This window comes from Dama dama, chromosome 30, assembly GCF_033118175.1.
Source record: "Dama dama isolate Ldn47 chromosome 30, ASM3311817v1, whole genome shotgun sequence".
NCBI classification, from domain to species: Eukaryota; Metazoa; Chordata; class Mammalia; order Artiodactyla; family Cervidae; genus Dama; species Dama dama.
Window position 1 is genome coordinate 51,631,220 of NC_083710.1, and position 16,501 is coordinate 51,647,720.

Sequence of the window (16,501 nt, forward strand, 5' to 3'; positions counted from 1 at the left end):
TACTCAGAGCGTCAGCAGGTGGGTGGCTCCCCTGGAACAGAGCCCATTGTCTATATGGCTTTTCTGTCCTCGGGCGATGAGAAGTGGAAGCATTCAAAAGGCTGCCCAGGCTGCTTCTTTAGGCTTAAAAAGCAGTGGGCTTGATTCTTTGCAATTGTTCTCCAAGTAATGATTAGGTTGAACAAGGCAGCATTTGCCTTTTCTAAAATACAGGGGAACCACTCTCTTGGCTTCTGAGAAAACTGAAAGTGGCCGCTTGCCAGAGATTTCTGCAGCTTCCTGGCTTGGTGGGTGGAAAAAATAGCACAGACCAACATGAGGGAAACATAGACTTTTCTTCCAGCACGTGCCCATGATGGCTCCCCAGCAACGCCGGGCAGATGGTGAAGATCACCTTGGTGGCATTTTCTGCAGAAATCAGAGTCTGTGTGCAGGAAGCCTCCAACGAAAGGGGGTCTCAGGCTGAGGTGTGCAGTCTCCAGTTAGGAGTCAGGGTGATGCGGCTGAGATCTGCATCTGCGTGTGGAGAGTCTGAGAGGCACATCTGACAGGCTGCTAACGACAGCCATTCACAGTGTTCAAAAGATGAGGGAGGGTCAGAGGAGTTAATTACTTAAGGTAAAAAAATCTAAATGCTCAGAGGAGTTAACTGGTATTCAGTAATTAATTTAAGAAAAGACTCTTTTGGTTGAAAAATATGATCTTAATATAGACATCAGCAGTTTGAATGCCATCCATGGTTATTGCTTTCTGTGAAAATTATCTTATTGTACTGATAATGAGTTTGGCGACAGGAAGCTATGTTCTTTTGACCGAATTTCAAAGAAAACAAATTGAGAGTGCAGGAAAGACAAAGCGGAGAAAACAATATCTTTGATATCTTGCTTATTACAGTGCAGTAGAATGGATATCACAAGTGCGCTTGGTGATAAAGATGGCTTAGATTGCTCTGCATTGATAAGACCATATAATAGAAAAGAGTTTCCTTGTTGCTACAGATTTTCTGGTGCACAAGAATGACACAGATTAAATAGGAGCATGTCACTGTGATGATAACACTTTGAAAAAAATATTAGAGACACCATGTGGAGGAATCTTTGAAATCATTAATTGAATTTTTCTCTGTGATCAGTTTTCTGACACATATCAAGATGTATCAGCCATAAACATAGGTGAAAAAGGGCCATGAAATGCCATAAGCTTCCTACCTGATTTTTTCTTATCTCCCCAAATTGACCTCAAGTTGTGAAGGACTAAGGGACTAAGTCACTTCAGTAGTGTCTGACTCTTTGTGACCCCATGGACTGTAGCCCACCCGGCTCCTCTATCCGTGGGATTCTCCAGGCAAGAATACTGGAGTGGATTGCCATGCCCTCTTCCATGGGATCTTCCTGACTCAGGGATCGAATCTGTGCCTCTTATGTCTCCTGCTCTGGCAGGTGGGTTCCTTATCCCTAGCACTGCTTGGGAATCCCCAAGTTGCACTTTCCCCCTACTTATTCTGGAATCCCCACTGATGTCATGAAGAGGCTGCAGAAAGGGATTCTCCAAGAATTTGTAAGTCTGTGGTATACAATTGAACTCTGAGAATTTATCTATGAAAACAAGGAATGAAAAATCAGAGTTATGTCAAGTTATCATAGACAGATTGGTTTGTAGCTCTGTTACTGAACAGTAACCAGATTGAATGAATTGCTATTATTATAGAAAGATATTTTCTCTATTACAAAAGGAGGATGACAGAGGCCACTCTCAACAAGCGTTCATCCAAACAGCTAAGTCAAGGAGGGGAAATGAAGCCAACTGATGATGAACTTCCGGTTCCATTGGCAAGGTGTCAGTATTGTGGCACTGGATGCCCTGGGTTACCTTAAACTAATGACAACATGTACTTAATTAGGGCAAATTATCTTCTTTGATTATAAGCTCATCAGACAAACTTCTACTTTTGATTTGGCTTCCTATATAGCAGAGGAACAGTGGTGATGCTAATTTCAGTGTTACAGACATGGTAATAGGCCTATCTGTAGTTGGATTCTGGTTTTATACATTTGTCAACAAGTTTGGTTACTGTGAGTTTAGACTGAGTGCTTGTATTTGCTCTTGGTGACCTGAATACATTAGGCTTTTGAGCCTGAGAGACTGAGGGTAAACATGCTGTTGCTGTGAGTCCACTTGGAGGCAACCAGTTGTTTTCTTCTGATGACATTTGTGTGCAACACTGTTGATCAGAAAAAACTATTCATGCTTCTGTAGTAGCTATTTGAGTATCTTTTTTAAAAAAATTAACTTAGTGAAGGTGACCACATTGGCTCTAAAAGTAGGCTTCATATGTTACTAGGAAGAAAAAGAGAGCTTAAGGAAAGTAGGAGAAATAGCCCTCACCGATGAATACAATTTCATCCAATGATTAGTAACATCTAAGGCAAGCTTCGTCTTGGAAAGCATTTAGAAATTGTGGGACTTATTCAGTTTGATGTTCTGGCCAGTCATTTAGACACAAGTTGGAACAACTGTCGAAATGCCTGCCATAAGGGCTGACATAGTTTTTGTCTCATAAAAAACCTGTCTTCCTGGCTTTTTGTTTCTCTTTGCCTTGAGCAGCTGGGAGGCAGCAGACACAGAGGTGATGGAGGGTTGGGTTTAACTAGGGTTGGGGTTTTGCAAAGTGAGCTGCAAAGGAGACAAACCACACAGGTATTGAAGGTGTGTGCTGAGGAGTGTTCCAGGTGGATCATGGATTTTAAGCTGGGTAAAGAGGGAAGGGGTGTGTGGGGGTGTGTGTGAAAAAAAAATAGGATCAGTGAACTGTCAGTTTCAGGGAGGCTGGAGATTATGGAATAGTCCATCCTAGAGGGTGAATTCAAAAGATGGGAAATGGTGGTGGACAAGTGTGCTGTTTGAGAAAATCTAGGCAAACGAGGGTCTGAAACAAAACCACTCCCTGAAATTTGCTGTATGATGGTGCAAGTTATTTAGTTTTTCTCAGTCTCAGGCTGTTATATTTTTAATTTCTAAAGTGGGAATAATAATATGAAAAAGCTACAAAGATTATGACATAATGGATATAAATAACTTTGCACCATGAATAGCAAATATTTGATCCTTCAGAAAATGTCAACTCTTGTATTTCTACTGCATAGCAAGTGCTTTAAAGGCTGGGCATCTCTCTCTATCTGTGTGTCTCTCTTACACACACACACACACAAACACACACACACACACTCAGACACAGACACATCCTAATACAAAAAATGTTTGCTGAAAAGAGATCATAGAGCCAGGCCCTGATAAATTGTTAATAAATGAGTCTGGACCATGAGGTTTCTCAAGGATTTCTCCCCACAGCTTGGGCCTGGGGTGGGTTTAGGTGGGAATTGGGGTAGAGAAGGAGGAGTTTGAACATGGTAGGTGAGAATTAGAAAAAACAACATGCTTTCTTATTTTTAAGATTTGCTTTTCATGAACCATAATTATATTTGGAAAAAATATGAAAACTGAAAGTGCTGATAAATTTTTTGCTTTAATATTACATAGAAAATACTTAGATTTATTTGTTGCTATCCTTTTGAGGAGTACTTGACTGGGAAATTCTTTATGGGTTCCTTGGAGAATTTTTTTGGATATGAATATCATAAAGAGGAGATTCTGCAATTATTCCCTGATTGTTTTGGTGGAGTCAGTAGATACTTTCTGAAAGTTCGTCATTCTTGAGGCATCACTGGGAGAGTCTCTCTGAGGCTGGAGAAGGGGCAGGGTGGTTGTTCCACCCAGTGAGGTCAAGCTCTCTCTTTGGTAATCATGTCAGTTAATGGTCTCCAACTTTTTAACCATAATAGCCTTGCTGGAACTACTTGATCTGGGGCTCAGTAATGAGACTTATTTGAGACATATTAATGACATATGTCTGAGGTACTGAGGTAAGTTTGGAGAAAAAGAGTGGGAGGTAATGCAAAAGATAGAGAGACCCAAGTGAATACAAAACCAAAATGACAAATAGGTACACCAAACTTCCAGTTATAAAATAAATAAGTCCTGGAAACATAATGTATAGCATGATGGTACTAATGAACAATACTGTATGGTATACTCGAAAGTCACTAAGAGAGTAGATCTTTAAAGTCCTCATCACAAAAAAGAGAAGAAAATTGTAACTATGTGTAGTGACCGATGTTATTGTGGTGACCATTTTGCAATACAAAGAAATATGAATCATTATGTTGCATGCGTGCTCAGTCACTTCAGGTGTGTTAACTCTTTGGTGACCCTACAGACTGTGGCCTGCCAGGCTCCTCTGTCCATGGGATACTCTAGGCAAGAATACTGAGTGGTTTGCCATGCCCTCCTCCAGGGGATCTTCCTAACCCAGAGATAGAACTCATGTCTGCATGCATCTCCTACATTGCAGGTGGATTCTTTACCCACTAACCCCCCTGGGAAGCCCATTATGTTGTATACCTGAAACTATACATTGTTATAGACCAGCCATCTCTCAAGAAAATAGATGAATAAATGAATGCATCTGTGAAGGAAACCATGCTTTGAGAGAGAATGTTGACTAGCTCGGGGCAGGATTAGCCTGTCAAAAAATGAGTCTGATGAAGACAAGGAGTTTTAAAATCACAGAGTGTGCCTGGAAAAAGGAGGAGATCTGTTTTCTTTGTGCTTAGATAGTAAGAAATTTCAATGACAGAAATGTCAAACTATTCCAGAGAGATCTGAAAATCATGGACAGGGATGTCTGCGAGGTCACGAGTAGATGGGATGCAGACAAGAACCGGCAGGTGAAAAAAAATAAAGAAGAACCAGCAAGTGAAAAGCAGGAGGTACCAGAAGGGAACTGGGCAGGACTTAGGAGGGATGGGAAGCTGGGGGTGGGAGTATGGAAAAAGAGAAAGGTTAGAACCCTCAGAGACCACTAAAAGAAGTGCTGAAGAATGCCACAGAGAAGAAGAAATGAGGGCAAAGCAGACCAGAGCTGGCCTCCCAGAGAAGGAGCTTAAGCCCTTTTCTGAGAGCAGAAACTCTGGTGACTCAAATACTGTGCTACGTCTGTCAGGCTCTCATCATGCCTAACACACCAGGGACTGACGATCTTATTACATCAAACTTCAGAAAATATCAAGACTGCAATAAAAATGAACCCAGCACTGCTGGGTTTTATGTTTTTCTTCTCACCATTATGTGCATTAGTCACTACGCTCAAAGAGCAGTGAGAAGAAGATGTGCCAAAAGTGATAGAGAAAACATGTCAACATTCAAAGAATAATTAATGAAAAGTGTTGCTGTTTTAATACCACCAATGAAAGTTGATCCCAGCCTTACCCAGTTCTTCCCAACAGTACGCAGAATCTCTGTCTCCTGGATATAGCCATACCTGCTTGCTACACTGATAATGCCTTAGGTACAAGTCTGAGGAATGCTTCTTCACTATAGACCTCAGCCTGGCATCTGACCTCTCTAGATAAATTACCTAAGTATCCAAGTGTTCACTAAACTGAGGCTTTCCTTGTAATCTTCATCTTTGACATTCTAATTTTTGCTTTTTGTAGTGTGGGTTTTTACTTTCCGGAACTTCATTGTGACTGGGTCCCTGCCCAAAACCACAGTCTGCTTGGCTAAGTTCCTAATGCATTGCTCCCTACTTCCTGCCTCCTTCTCCTTGGAGATTAAAATTTTTCTATCCTCTCCCATCTTCCTACTCTCCCCTGCCAGGTGAGAAAGGCCCAGCTCCTGACTTTCTGGCTGGTGTTCAGAATCAGGTTCCTGATTTCCCACCTTGAGGAAGATACTCTCAAGAAAAACCACACACTGCACACTTGAACTCAAGGGCTGGGTAGAGTTATTCTTCCTGGCCCAGAGTTCTAAATAAGTTAAAAGTATGAGTCATATTCCTGCTGGAATCGATTTATTCCAGCATAGAATGAGAAATCTCTAGTTTCAATTATTCCTATTCATACTTTTCATTTTTAACACTCTTTGCATCCATAGCTTTTATTATATCACTTATATGTTGAATCTAAAAAATGCAAAAAACTAACAAAGATATCAAAAAGAAGCAGATTCACAAATATAGAGAACAAACTAGTAGTTACAGTGGGAGAGCGAAAAGGGGAAGGACAATTTAGAGTTGGGGGATTAAGAGACACAAACTCTTAATTACAAAATAAGCTACTAAGATACAAAACAGGGAATATAGCTAACATTTTTATAAATTTAGTTATTTTTTAATTGAAGGATAATTGCTTTACAGAACTTTGTTGTTTTCTGTCAAACCTCAACATGACTCCACAACTATAAATGGAGTGTAACCTATAAATTGTGTATCACTATATTGTATACCTATAACATATAATATTGTGCATCAAGCATATTTCAATTTAAAAGACTGTTGGGATCCATCTTTCATCTGTGTATCATCATCATCTATCCAGAGAAATATCTCTGTTTTTAGAGTGTGATTAGAGATCAACCTTTGTGATTAGACATTTTTTTCTAAGTAACATTAATCTAAAACCACATTCAAAAACTATAGTCTTGCATTACCTTCCTGGAGTCACCTGAGATGCTTGTTAAAGTGCAAGAATCTGTGTTTGGGCTGAGAAGCAGTGTCACTGACAAGACTGCTACCCCAACCCCCACCATTCTTAGGCACATTATATTTCCTGAACTCTGCAGATGAAGAAGTCATAAACCACAGAGCATCGCACCAGAGAAAGGAGTATTTTGAAGTGGGATTAGTGGACGGGAGGTGTAAACATGTGTCGGGAACCACCTCAAATCCTTCGTGGCTATTAAAGTTATGAGTGAGCGAAAATGGAAAGATGTAAATAAGTGAACTTGTAAAAATATCTTTAAGTAGCTACCTATCAGTTTATTTTTCCTCTTAATAGGAATTGAATGCTTTATCCTATCCATTCTTCAAAGAGATTAAATCTCTTTCCCATTAAAACTTGCCAGCCTCTTAGAGCCCATAGAGCTATCTGTCTTCTAGAATAACAAAGCTTTTTCGAATTTACCAGTCATTCCCAATGTTCCATAGAAAACTGGCTCTTAAACTATCCCCGCCACTGTAGAAAAAGATTGACATGTTTCTGAAAATTCAGATTCATAAATTAGGGAAATAGTACCAATTATATATTCACTATTTAAGCTCCATGACTTGTTATTGATTATGCTTAGCCTTGCATTAATAAACTTAACTTTTTAAAAATCAGGGTTTCTGAAACTTACTTGAACAAAGAGTCTTTTTCAAAAGCATAACATTTATCTACATTTGTCTCTTTGTCATTTATATGCTTTATGTTTGCAAATTAATCATTTGGAGCCTTGAACTATCTCCTGTAATTATTGTTCATCCTTTTATGCATTTGTAACTAAAGTAATTCTGATCAGTTTATGTATGTGTCATGCATGACTGTGTGTTTGGTGTATTTTATTGAGTGAATTGTCCTGTTTACGTGTACTGGTACGGCATGCAAAGTTTTTCTCCATGGGAGTGGACTTTGCTGGTGCTGTTAAGATGAGGCAGCTTCTGAGACAGAAAAGGAAAACTGAGATGCAGGCTTTAGTTAAATAGAGAGGGAACTCCATTCACTCTGGGTCTTGCTATTTTTTAGGGGTTTTAAATGATCATTACTATTTTGATCATGATAATACTTGCCATGTATTGTGCACTTAAGCTGGGCAGTGTGCTAAGTACTTGCTATTTCTTCTGATTCCAAAAACAACCCGACGAAGAAGGCGTTATTAATGCTATCGTCCTAAAGATAGTACATAGCTACTGGTTTCAATCTACGCAGGTGTGTAGCCAAATCGGGATTTGAACTCATATCTGTGAGACTTCAAAACCCATGATCACGATCATTCTGCTCATAGTCTGCTAAATCTAGAAGTCCTTGAGGGTGATCCCAAGGTGGTGAAGTTTGAAGGCAGCCTCTTCCAGATGAAATGAGAGTAAGAGCAGCCAAGAGGAGGCGCCCAAGCTGAAGATAAATACATACACATCCTAGAGCCCATGATCTTGTGCCATGGTGTGTGCGTTTATTTTGTCTTTTGTTTTCCTTTAACTGCTAATTAACCACATTTAAATATATAGGCTTGGGACTTTCCTGGTGGTCCAGTGGCTAAGACTCTGAGATCCCAATGCAGGGGGCCCAGGTTTGATCCCTGGTCAGGGAACTAGATCCCACATGCCAAAGAAGACCCTGAGTGCCGCCACAAAGATCGAAGAGCCTGCCTGCCCCCACTAAGACCTGGCGCAGGCAAATAAATACATATTTTTAAAATAAATCAATATACAGGCTTTACTTCAGGTATTCTATGAGTAATCAAACAAAAGGTAAGATGGCCAAGACTAGGCCATCAAGCTAAATGGAGAATAGTTTCCCCATTCATAATGCAGGCACTGGATTGTTTGCCAGAGGAGAGGAACACCAGGAGAGATTAGTCTATCAAGATGATTTTGTTAATATCGAGAACTTATTTTTAGAAATACAGTATTTTTTAAAAGCACATCTTCTGTAACAAGTATCTAGTAAACTACTTTAAGAAAGGGACACTTTTTATTATCCCTTTAAAATATCCATAATGCTTAGCATGGTAACTTGTTCCAAGTAGGTGCTCCATAAATACAGGTTAATAAGAGATAATGAAATTTTTTCCAGGTTAAATGGAATGGTGTTTGGGCACAAAGGAAAAAAAAATTCACTTGGTGCATTGAGTGTTCTAAAGTATAAGTTTGAGATTAATAATGAGAATTATCATAGTTTTTGAAATATATTCATTTGCTTAAGGTATGAAGACTAGCTGAGTTTTTAATTGCTTATCAATTTTTTGGCATCTAAATTTTACATTGTATCATTTAGTAGCAGGTTACTCATCAGAGTTTCCTTTGAATTTCAATTGCATGATATAGTGAGATTCCACACAGACATAATTTCAGGAAGGTGTTTGATCAAATTATTTCTGACCTCAGAAGAACATCCACAGAGCAGTTGTCTGTAGCTTCTATTTTATCTAATGGCTTCTATTTAATTAAAATTGTGTCCCTAGTCTAGAAAGTATTTTCTAAGAAACCCTTTCATTAATGCCATTTGCAGCAACATAGATGGACAGGGATTATCACACTAAGTGAAGTAAATCAGAAAGAGAAAGACAAGTACCGTATGATATAACTTATATGTAGAATCTAAAATACACCACAAATGAACCTATCTATGAAACAGAAACAGGCTCACAAAGAGAATAGACTTATGGTTGCCAAGGGGGAGGCACAGTAGGGGAAGGAAGGATTGGGAGCTTGGGGTTGGCAGATGGAAACTACTATATATAGAATCGAAAAACAGCAAGGTCCTAGTGTATAGCACAGGGAACTACGTTCAATACCCTGTAATAAACCACATGGAAAAGAACATGAAAAAGAGTACATATGTATATATATGTATATGTATAATCAAATCACTTTGCTCAGCAAAAATAAATGCAGCATTGTAAATTAATTATACTTCAATAAGGTTAAAAAAAACACAAAAGTACAATGCAAAAAAACTAAAGAAAAAGTCTTTTTTTTTTTTTGCTAAAAAAGACTGTTTTTTATATATATGTATATACAGGAGAAGTAACTCTATCTAGTGACTGCTGCTACATATTGAGGAGAAACATGTATTTCCATAAATTTCAAATAAAGTTTTCATAGGTTCCAATCTAATGTCACCATCTACTGAGAAGTTATAGCAGAAAGCTAAGAAGAACTAAAGAGCCTCTTGATGAAAGTGAAAGAGGAGAGTGAAAAAGCTGGCTTAAAACTCAACATTCAGAAAACTAAGATCATGGCATCCGGTCCAATCACTTCATGAAAAATAGATGGGGAAACAATAGAAACAGTGACAGACTTTATTATTTTGGACTCCAAAATCACTGTAGATGGTGACTGCAGTCATGAAATTAAAAGGCGCTTGCTCCTTGGAAGAAAAGCTATGACCAACCTAGACAGCATATTAAAAAGCAGAGAACATCTAGCTTTGACTACATCTGTCTAGTCATGGCTATGGTTTTTCCAGTGGTCTTGTATGAATGTGAGAGTTGGACTATAAGAAAGCTGAACACCAAAGAATTGATGCTTTTGAACTGAGGTATCAGAGAAGACTCTTGAGAGTCCCTTGGACTGCAAGGAGATCCAACCTGTCCATCCTAAAGGAAATAAGTCCTGAATATTCATTGGAAGGACTGATGCTGAAACCGAAACTCCAATACTTGGGCCACCAGATGTGAAGAACTGACTCACTAGAAGAGACCCTGATGCTGGGAAAGATTCAAGGTGGGAGGAGAAGGGGAAGACAGAGGATGAGATGGTTGGATGGCATCACTGACCCGATGGACATGAGTTTGAGTAAGCTCAGGGAGGTGATGTACAGGGAAGCCTGGCATGCTGCAGTCCATGGGGTTGCAGAGTCGAACATGACTGAGTGACTGAACTGAATTGAACTGAACTGAGAAGTTACCAAGTTCATGCCAAGAAATAAAAAAATGAACAGTTTCAATTTAAGGTACACTTGGCTCAAGTCTCTGATAATGACTAACACTGGAATCAACATGGCCCAGTGGCTAAAAACAAGAAGAAAAATAAACAAAACAAAGCAAAAATAACCCCTCTGAACATATGACTTAAATAAAGATGTCTGGACTCTAGTCCAAGATTTGTCAATGCCTTGCTTCATGGTTTTGGGTCCTGTACATCACAAAGGAAGAGGCTGAAACTTGCCCTTCTCATCTTTTTGTGACGATGAAGAGATGAGGACCAATGTGGATTTGGGTGAGACTATATTAAAGATCACTGCAGTAAAACAATCCTACTGAAATAACCAACAAGGGCCACTCAACCCAATGGGTAAATCACAGTGGGTGGGATCAGAAGGCCTTTAGTTGCTGGTTGAAATGGAGGAGAGCCAGTGTGTCTGCTCATTGGTGGAGGTGAGGTGGGGGACGGGGAGGTAGGTTTATCAGCATGAAGCTTCTCTTTCATCAGTGGAAAATTCTGAGTAGTGATTTTCTCTAAGGTATTCCTAATTATTGCCATACTGTTTTGGAAATGGTCTAGGAATTACAAAGAAACTCACTGTCATTCAGCAGTCTCAATTTTCATCACATTTAAAATTTTATGTGTGCATGTTCAGTCGTTACAGTCGTGTCCGATTCTTTGTGACCCAATGGACCATAGCCCTCCAGGCTCCTCTGTCCATGGGATTCTTCAGGCAAGAATACTGGAGTGGGTTGCCTCACCCTTCTCCAGGGGATTGTCCCCACCCAGGTATCAAACCAGCATCTCCTGCATTGCAGGTGGATTCTTTACAGCTGAGCCTCTGGGGAAGCCCTTTAAATTTTATATTACATATGAAAAGGAAGAATGAGGATTAAAACTGCTATTGGTGTCACTGGACACATATTTTTATATATGATTGTTGGTGATCAATCCTCACTTTCTGGGGCATTGCATTTGCTATTTCTTGATCCTTTCTCTATTCAAGCCACTAGTCCATGAGGCACCGAACAACAGAGAAAAAATAAAGTGAAAAGTTTGGATTTTGGGATTTTCAAAAGGTAACATCAAGATACAAGGCAAAATCTGAGAGAAGTTTTAATCAGTCAGGGTTAGTTTCCCAATTAGAGAGTCTAGACAGGGGAAGGCGTGTGGCCCAGGGGAGGTAAGAGCATAGAGCTTGGCTTGTTCCCTGGAAATCCTCCTGCTTCTGTCCTCCTTGGCCAGAGGCCCGGGACCTGAAGAGGTTGGAAACCTGAGACAGAGCAGAGTCTGTGCCACCTTCGCTGAGGAGGGCTGGGGAAAGCAGCGTGGCTCTGGAGCCCAAGAAACCTCACAAGCAGTGTTCAGGGAGGGTGGACCTGCATCAGCTCCCTAGGCTCCCACGCTCTCCATGTATTTCCATACATTTCAAATAAAGTTTTCTTTGGTTCCAATCTAATGTCATCATCGACTGAGAAGTTACCCAGTTCATGTCAAGAAATTAAGAATGAAGAGCTTCAAGTTTAAAGTACACTTGGCTCAAGTCTCTGATAATGACTAACACTGGAATCAGTATGGCCCAGTGGCTAAAAACAAGAAAAATAAATGAAATAAAGCAAAAACAATTCCAAACATATGACTTAAATAAATCGTGGTGTGAGGAAGGCAGACCACTTTCCCTTGCAGCCCAGAGTGATGCAAATGTGTGCAGGATGCTGGCAGGTCTCATGTGAGTATGAGGCAGATGTAGGAAAATGTGTGGATCAATAAGTAAGATCCAAAGCAGAGTCCCTTGGACTGCAAGGAGATCAAATCAGTCCATCCTAAAGGAAATCAACCCTGAATATTCATTGAGGACTGATACTGAAGTTGAAGCTCCAATACTTTGGCCACCTAATGCGAAGAACTGACTCATTGGAAAAGACCCTGATACTGGGAAAGGTAGGAGGCAGGAGGAGAAGGGGAGGGCAGAGGATGAGATGGTTGGATGGCATCACCGACTTAAGAGTTTGAGCAAGCTCCAGGTGTTGGTGATTGACAGGGAAACCTGGTGTGCTGCAGCCCATGGGGTCGCAAAGAGTCAGACACGACTGAGTGACTAAGCAACAAAAACAAATCTTACCAGCCCCTCAACTTCCAGTGATGCTCTGGGACTTTGTCAGATCAACCCCACACCACCCTCCCCGCCCCCACCCTCCATAATGGCCTCTAGAAACTTAGATGCAACCCTGGCAGAAGGTCATAATTGGATGGAAATTAAGTTTTGTCACCTGGGAGACTGTGAGTTTGTTACGGAAATCAATTCTAGTTACAGGCTAATAAAGATGATATACTTGGAGGTCTTGTTTTGTGGACCCAAGTTAGTTTCCACAAAGTGACCGTACTGATAGCTGCTGAAACTCCAGGGCGACATTGGGTTCCTTGGTTGCCTTTTTCTAGATGAGTTCAGCTCGATCCCATTCTTCCCTTTTGGATTTTCATTTCTGAGCGCTGGTGGTGGGGGTGTTCTGATAAGTAACTAACAGCTACTCTCTGTTCCAGTTGAACAGTCTGGTTTGTATTAAATAACCAAGGTCACTTAGATACATATCTTATCATTACCTGAGGGTACTGAACTGCTGTTTTTACACATTAACTTGTATTATCTTTCAGTTCAGGGGGAAATAAAAACATATGTGGCAAAAGAAGAAGTTTTAGAATTTTATGAGTTATCATTTTTCTGTCTAAAGTCTGCTCTTTTATGAGCACTAAGAGCAACTGCCTTCTGTTTGTCTAGTCTGTTACCATATATATGCTAAAACAACAGTTTCTTCTTATGTTTGAAGGTTTCCCCTTCACTCCCCCAACTGGCAGACTACTGTGGGGTTGCATGCACTCAACCGAACGACAAAAACTAGGTCTTATTTGCAGGCCTCCACTCACTGACTGTTTGACTTTATCAAAGTCATTTCTCTTCTTTGCACCTCATCTGCCTTACCTGTAGGAGGGCTCCAGCTAAGTGTCTTTTAGTTCCTTATTAATGCAGAGATGTCCTGGTTCCATGGGTACTTGTTCTCTGTGGGATGGTAACCAAAACAAACTGAGATCAGTAGCTGGGACACACTTAGGTAAGACATTAAATATTATACTGCATTATATTACAATACTTTGGTTGATTTGTGTAAGTGAAAGACCCTGTCTCTTTGTCCCTGTTAGCATTGGTGATCTGCAACTCTGGATCTGGATAAACAGTGCAATTTAGAAGATCTATCTTTGTTACTAGGAGAATATGGAGTTGGCTACAGGTTATAGGGATGGGCAAGTAATTCATAAGTGGTGGCTGCTCAATCCGTAAGTCCTGTCCAACTGCATTGCGACCCCATAGACTGTACCCCACCAGGCTCCTCTGTCCATGGAGATTCTCCAGGCAAGAATACTGGAGTGGGTTGCCAATTCCTTCTACAAGGGATCTTCCTGACCCAGGGATTGAGCCCACATCTCCTGCATCAAAGGTGAATTCCTTACCACTGAGCCACCAGGGAAGCCCAATTCATGGATTAGATACCCAATAAGGGATCATCTCTTTATCACCATGCCCAAACACTCCTTCTTCTTTCTCAACTTCCCCAAGAACTAATTGCTAACTTTGAGTTCCCCCATAAGTGGGCCATGAGATGAGGATTTCATGGAAGTAGTTTACTTGGAGGTGGTCCCAGGAAGATTGATAGGAGAGTAGAGGAGTAACATGGAGAAGAGAAGAAAGACATTCAATGTGCCATCCTGCTGGGACGTTTGGAAGGTGGAGAACCTGCATCAGAGTTTCCCTCTCTGCTGGGATGAGAGAACCAGGGTATTGATGTACTGTATTTCTATCCTGTCCTTCTTACAAGCCTGAACTCCTCCAGAAGTCCTGCTTGCTCTCTGGATAGGCCAGGGCATCTCCCTTGGCTACAGAAAGCCTGAGGGTGGAGAGTCACAGATGCTTGTGTAGGAGGCAGGTGGTGAGTGTGGAGACAGGACTGGTGATGCCAACGTGATTTGGGGAGGGCACCAATGGCATGTGCTGTGCCCCCCTCATCCAGACAAGAAGACTCCTCTTGCTCCAAAGATTTATCTTCTAGCCTCTAATTCTCCTTACTCTCATTTAGTTTATATTTATAGTCTAGAACATCTCCTTAGATATTGAGTGTTCTGCTGACTTTCCTCGTCTCTATGCAACCTCATTTCACGCTACTCCTCAGCTTTCCTTCCGTGATCAAGCCAGTCTACACACGTGATTTTGCCTTTCATTCTTTGTTAAGCTATTCTTTCCACTTGGAATGTGTTCATCAATGGTTTACATGAATCTGTGTCCTTTCCAGTACACAGAAAGTTTTTTACAAAGAACATAGCTAATGCTTTATAATTCTTTTCAGATTGATTTACATACCATCTCAGGGGTTCTCTCTTTCCAAAGGCCTCTGCAGTAAATCCTTTGGTCAATACCCTCTCAGCCCTTGTATTCTACTTCTTCCCCTTTACCTATCTAACGTTATTCATCTTTTTAGTGTGGTGGTGATGGTTTAGTCGCTAAGTTACGTCCAGCTCTTGCGACCCCATGGACTGTAGCCTGCCAGGTTCCTCTGTTTATGGGATTCTCCAGGCAAGAATACTGGAATGGGTTGCCATTTCCTTCTCCAGGGGATCTTCCCGACCCAGGAATCGAACCCAGGTCTCCAGCATTGCAATTTAATTTAAATTTTTAAATTCTTTACTGACTGAGCCACCAGGGAAGCCCATTATTAATTCAAGGAAGTCTTTCTGGTGCCCCGTGATTAGATTAGATTTCCATATTGCCTGCTCCCAGATAATTCCATGCTTGTTCTTTGTAATCGATTATTTCTGTTCACCACCGGCCTTCCAGAGTTTGCTTCAAAGTCCATGAGACCAGGTACCGCGGTTTTACTGCATTCCTAGAATCAGACCTAGTGACTGGCACATAGTAGGCATGGATTAAAATTTGCTAAATCACTGTATGAAGAAACTAGTCCACTCGGGGCTGATTCACATGTTAAAGAAGAATTGATTTGACTTCTGGGTGTTTTCCTCATGAATTTATAAATCTATTATAAATCTAAAGTGGAGATTATTTCTCTTGTATTCCCTCTGGAGTGCTCTACGCAATGCACTTCATACAGTAGGAGCTTAATATGTTTGTAAATAAATTAACTTGATGACTCCAAGGCCCCACACTGCATGCTTCGGTAAGAGCTAACTTGGCCCACCAAAGGCATGCTGCTCTCCCCAGGTGAAGTACAGCAAAAATTCAACTAGAGTAAATTAATTGCAGGAGAGAGTCTGAATAATAAAATCGGGTTTCAAATAGAAAGACAGTGAAGAAATATATCCTGTGATTAGGAAGGATAATGAAGTTACTGAAAATAGACACTGATTCTGAATGTGCAGGGAATGCTTGGGAAGATAAAAATATTGGGATATGTGTGCCAATTGGTCTTAATAAGACACACTAAGAAAAATAAATTAGTCTAAGGAGCAGAAGCAAGCACAAGATTTGCAGTCATTAATTCTGTAAAAAAAAATAGAGGATGGAGCAAAGCAAACTAAATTTTTGAAAATGCAAAACATGTTGATCAGTTTAAATCAATATACATTAAAATAACAGAGACACTTTTGAAAAGATCTAGTGTTTAACAGAATAATCTCAGTAATCACTATCAAAGAAAATTACTCTTAAATGTGCTATGTTTTCTTGGCAAGATAATACAATTAGAGAATAGAACAGAAGAACATTATCTTTATATCTATATTATTTTATCTGCTTATGGACTAAATTTCTTTAATAAATATATATGTAGATATTTACTCAGCAGAGCATAAATTAAAAAAAAATAAAAATAAAAAGTACTTTGGCTTAAGCATTCAATCTAGTATGATAGGAGAGTTCATTTGCCCCTACTAGATTGGGTAGAAACATGCTAGCTTTTTTGGAATATTATCCAAATT

The 16,501-nt window shown here is 40.2% G+C and overlaps 1 protein-coding gene and 1 long non-coding RNA gene across 3 annotated transcripts in view; one reads left to right on the forward strand and one right to left on the reverse strand.

Annotated features, from left to right (window-relative positions):
- Positions 1 to 13,520, reverse strand: part of KLF12 (KLF transcription factor 12) — a 657,687-nt gene extending 644,167 nt beyond the window's left edge. Inside the window, exon 1 of the mRNA XM_061133269.1 lies at positions 13,497 to 13,520. The gene's annotated coding sequence lies outside the window, so the exon portion shown is untranslated. The remainder of the gene's footprint in view (positions 1 to 13,496) is intronic.
- The window catches only part of LOC133049283 (uncharacterized), a 248,542-nt gene that overhangs the window by 226 nt on the left and 231,815 nt on the right, over positions 1 to 16,501 (forward strand). The window lies entirely within an intron of this gene.